We start from the raw sequence: 5467 nt of genomic DNA, 5'->3' as shown, positions 1-5467 counted from the left end.
AAAAAAAAAAAAAAAAAAAACCCTAACTCAACAAAAAAGAAAGTACTGCTTCTGGAATAAATATCTCCATGAATCTCAACTGTAACATTGAGAAATTAGCCTTTTAGCCTAAACATGTCCACTGAACATTATATGGTTTTTTGTTTTTGTTTTTTTGTATTTTTGCAGAAGCAGGGATTGAACTTGGGCCCTTGCAGGTGCCAGGGAAACATTTATTCTACTGAGCTATCTCCCCGGCCCCAACATTATATGTTCAAGAGAATTCTAATTTACCCAGAATGTTTTCTTCTATTAAGTGTGTGACCCACCCCACCCTTGCCACTTTCTAGTGTCTCTGGGCATCCCCAATTGTAGCAGCAGATGCCGGGCTCCCACAGCTTTGAGGCCAGTTGCCATGTGTGTGCTCTCTAGATGCCTTCTGTTTGTCTGACAGCAAATCCTGGACCCATGGACTAGTTCATGACCGAAAGTTTACCAAAGTCACAGCCAGATTTTCTTTCTCAGTCTTTCTTTGGCTATCTCCCATTCTTGTTTTTGATGGTGGTTTGGGTTTTTTTTTTGGGGGGGGGGCTTTTTTTTTTTTTTTGGCAGAACCGGGGATTGAACTCAGGCCCTTGTGCTTGCCAGGGAAGCGCTTATTCCACTGAGCCATCTCCCCGGCCCCGTTTTGTTTTTTGAGATAGGGTCTCACTGTGTAGTTGAGGCTGGCCTTGAACTCAGTATTGTAACTCAGGCTGGCCTCGAATTCATGGTGATCCTCCTGCCTCGGCATCCCAGTGCTGGGATTACAGATGTGTGACACAATACCTGGCTTCTATTTTCCCCATTTTTTCTGTACCTGTTTTTTCCACCAAAACTTATTCTATATTCCAACATCATTAAGGCTCAGAGCTCTCCAGTGAAACCGAGTACCATACACACCTAGTTTAAAGGATTACAGTGGAGGGGTTAACACAGGGTCATGTCACGGCTGGTAAGATAGCTCAGTGGACTAAGCTCCTGCTTAGGCAAGCACAGGGACTGGGGTTCTATTCCCAACACCACAGGTCCCGCCTGCCTTGTTCCTGGGCATGCTGAGCCACCACAGATGCCTGTTAATCCCAGGGATTACTGAAAACAGGATCACTATGAGTCCAAGCTGCCTAGTGAAACCTTATACCAAATACATTATTTAAAAAAAAAAAAAAAAAAAACCAGGGGGCTGGTGAGATGGCTCAGTAATCTAAAGCACCTACTTAGAACAAGTTTAGCAAAGCACAGGGACTGCGGTTCAATCCCCCAGCACCACATGCCAGCCAGCCCCGCCCCCTGGTGGGCTGAGCTGGCCACACACACACACACACATAAATAAATTTTTTTAAAAAACAGGGTCTTGCCATGTATTTCTGTTTGGTCTTAAACTATGTATTCCAGACTTGCCTCAAACTTGCAATGACCTTCTGTCTCAGCCTCCAGAGTGCTAAGATTACAGGTGTGTGCCACCACACCCGGGTTAAGGTTTTTGCCCTCACATAATTTGTTAATGTTATTGATTGACTCTAAAGTTAGCTCACCAGTTAAACATTACTGGGTTTTGGGTGGTTCTCTCCTGCAGTTGGAGTCCAGGTTCTCGGGAACAACGAATTGAACAAAAATGAGCAAAAACCATTGCAAAGTCTATTTGAAGAAGTAGAAAGATGAGAAACTGGCTCTGCAGAGTGAACTTGGGCCACGCAAAGTAAAAGTACACCCTTGGGACTGGGTGTGGTGGTGGACACCTGTAATTCCAGTATTCAAGAGCCAAAGGCAAGATCTGGAGGCTAGCCTGCACTACAAAGCAACACCCTTCTCAAAAGTTCACCCTGTAGGAAAAAGAGCAAGCTCTTGTGAGGAAAGCCACAATAACAAGCTTCTCTCGTTGGCTGTGTCCTTTCATGCAGCCCAAATCTTCAGTAAACCCACAAGAACCTCTGCACAAGGATCCCGAGTGGCGGTGCTGACCTCAGGTCTAGGCCAGCCTATGGGAAACCTCAGGTTCCCCGTCAGGGCCTTGGGAGCTGTTGGGCACATGTGTCCTGTGATCTTGGCATTAACAGGTCATCCTTTAAGGTCACCAGCTAGTTTTTCCATGCTCTTATTCTGTCACTTAAGTCAATATTTTGAGAAGAATTCTAGTTAAGTAACTTTCACCAGTGAGAAGGACTAAATAATAACATGCCTGTTTCCAGGAGGTCCCCAGGTTAAAAGATTGTTAACTTAAATTTTGTAATTGACATTTCCAGCAAAGAAAAAGTAGTATTTCCTTCTTGGGAGGAGAAGGTGAGAAATTCCTGAGATCCTAACTTTGCCAGGCTTTACGAGAGCCCTTTTTACTCCTAGAAATTACTCTTTCTCAACAGAAAGACCTTGTTTGCTTGGGGCCTGGGGCTTGGGACTTCACTTAGCAAAACTGGCCAACATTTGCCCGCTTTCCTTGTCTCTTGTTTGGCCTCTACAGAAGATACATGGAGGTGTTCAGGGTACTTAGAGTGGTCAGAAGCTTGAATAAGTTCATACAGAAATTCAGCAAGTGTGGATTTGCACCTTCCATTTTGTCAGATGTTGTAACACTCCTAATCTCGAACATTGAGTGTGTTCACAGTGAGTACTGGGGGAGGGCATTAATGGCAATGTGCCTGTTTTATTATAATGTACTTTAAAAACATTTTCCAAGGCCGGGGAGATGGCTCAGTGGAATAAGCGCTTCCCTGGCAAGCGCAAAGGCCTGAGTTCAATCCCTGGTTCCCCAAAAATAAAAATAAAAACATTTTCCATATTTTCAATCATGTATATGTTTTAGACTTATATGTTTTATTTTCTAAGTCTGTGTACCTATTGCTTGGTGCACCTAACCAGTTAACAGAATACAACTAAGAATTTCTTTTGGTGTATCATTAAAAAACATAAAAGCTAAGTGTGGGAGCACAAATCTGTAATCTCAGCACTTGGAGGCTGAGACAGGGTTGTGAATTCAAGGCCAACCTGGGCATATAGTGAGTTTGAGGTCTGCCTTGTCAGCCTGAACTATACAGTGAGAACTTGGGGGTGGGGATTTGAGAGAAGGTCTCACACTGTAATTCAGGTTGGATTGGTGCTGTGCTAGCAGGCTGAGGGATCTGAAATGGAGCCAGGAAACAACACAGGACATGGTGGCACACCTGTAATTCCAGAGTTGGGAGGCTGAAGCAGGAGGATCATTGAAAGTTTGAGACCAGCCTGAGCGCTACATAGTGAGACCTTGTCTCAAAAAGACCAAAAAAAGAAAGAAAGAAAAAAATCAAAAACAAAACACACATGTGCATTGGTCTGGTGTTACACAGGAAGGGTCTGGGATGGAAGGGGTTGGTCAGGAGCAGATGTCCTGTGCTCAGGCCCTTCCACCCTGCCATGTGTGTCTGCCTGGCTTCCAGCTAACCATGCACTGAAAGCATGAGCCAAAATAAACCTCTCCTCCTACAACTTGTGGATGTTAGGTATTGTGTCCCTGCAACAAGAGGATGACTAAGATATATACTCTATACCTAATGATCTTACATTTTTAGATCTTAGATGTTCTTACCCAGGGACTTCCAGAGATGGTGGGGGTAGTGGAGACCAAAGACCTGTGGTGTTAGAGGCCTAAATGCCAAGGCTAAGACATCCTGAGGCTGCCACCAGCAGGGAGGGTAGAGGCCAGACGTGCCAGGCCCAACACTGCTGCTGGTAGCAGCACAAGAGATAGAAGGCTGAGCCCCAGAGAGGTTGGCAGTAGGGTGCCCTAAAAACAGCCAAAGCTGTGGTGGACCTTTAGAAAAGTGCCAGGGGGCCTACAAGGCTCGACCGCTGTGGGGCTGATGAGCAGCTAGAAGCCTGTAACATCAGAGACTAACACTGCACTGTAACAGTAAGAGCTAAGAGGCACTGAGTGCTGATAGCCACTGGGACTCATCATAGCCAGCATAGGTGGTCTTGTTTTTATTTTGCAGATGATAAAAGAGGCTAAAAGATCCAAGAAGCTTGCTCTGAATCCCACAGAAAAGTAATGGGACTGCCAACACGTTTCTGGACTCAAGCCTCTGAGCTCTCATTCCAAGGGCATGAACTCTTCAAGGACATTGAGCCCTCACAGAGGAGGAAATTCATACCCAGGAAACAGGAGCAGCTCTTGTCCTTCCCCTCAAAACCCATTCTTCCCTTTCTGCCCTGTTCACCGACACCCAGAAGAGAAAGGGCTGGGCAGTATATTACATGATTCATACGTAGGCAGTTATTCGCTACCAACTTCTTTACTATGAAACTAGAATCAAAATTGACACCCCTTGCCTTTATTTTTTAAAGAGAAGACAGTTAAATATAAACAATACAGAATTTCACTAAACACTAGTCAACAGTTGTTATATTGCACATTGTTGTCTTCAAATTAGTTCAGATTACCAGACACAATCATGCAAAATTGGTCAAAAATTATAAAAAATTAACAAGGAGAGAAAAATTTAAACATTAAGTATTCCTTTCAATAGACCAGCAGGAATTAGCAGTACAATTATCCAAGCTATCCTATATTTATACATTTTTTCCTTTTCCCCTTTTTCTTTCCCTCATCCGTTTTTCTTTCCCTTTGAACAGTTTCTTTCCCTTTCACAGTATCTATTATACCTTAAAGTATGCATGAACAAAATATTCCCCACACTGTATTACTAGTGGAAAAACCCAGATATTTAAAAGAATCTGAGGGGCTGGTGAGATGGTTCAGTGGTCTGAAGCACCTACTTAGAACAAGCTAAGCTAAGCAAAGCACAGGGACCATGGTTCAATCCCCCAGCACCACATGCCAGCCAGCTTCCGCCCCCTGGTGAGAATCTGAGTGTACCTTTATATTATGTAAACCAATTTTAGTGAAGAACCTAGAAAGCTACAGACTATATTTTTAATAAAATCTGAGGAAAAATAAAAAATAAAATCTGAGGATTTAATTGTAAGAGCCCAAACAACAGTTTAGAATCATTTAGCAAGTGATAATTTTCTCCCTCCAAAAAGTTAATTCTGAAAAATATGGCTAAGTTTTAAAAGTTGCAATGTGTAGGGCCAGCCAGATAGTTCAGCGAACTAAAGCGCCAGCGCAGCGACCAGGTTCGATCCCCAGCATGCCATGCCAGACTGAGACTGAGCGTAGTGGTGCACACCTGTAATCCCAGCTCTTCGGAGGCTGAAAACCAGAGGATCCCTATGAGTCTGATTTGTAGTGAGACCCTATAGAACCTGTACTGAAATACAAAAATAAAGTTGCAATGTGTAAACAGCAGTTCCATGAGATGTGAAAAGATCATAATTACTTTCATTAAAAAACTGCATATTTCAGAAAAATGGCTTGAAACCTGTACAAAAAGCTATTTAAGGGGCTGGAGAGATGGCTCAGTGGTCTAAAGCACCTACTTAGAACAAGCTTAGCAAAAGCATCAGGGACCGCGGT

The sequence above is a fragment of the Octodon degus genome, unplaced genomic scaffold, assembly GCF_000260255.1.
Source record: "Octodon degus isolate 3935 unplaced genomic scaffold, OctDeg1.0 scaffold00002, whole genome shotgun sequence".
Classification (NCBI taxonomy): domain Eukaryota; kingdom Metazoa; phylum Chordata; class Mammalia; order Rodentia; family Octodontidae; genus Octodon; species Octodon degus.
The sequence above is the reverse complement of the archived record's forward strand: the minus strand, read 5'-3'. Positions refer to the sequence as shown.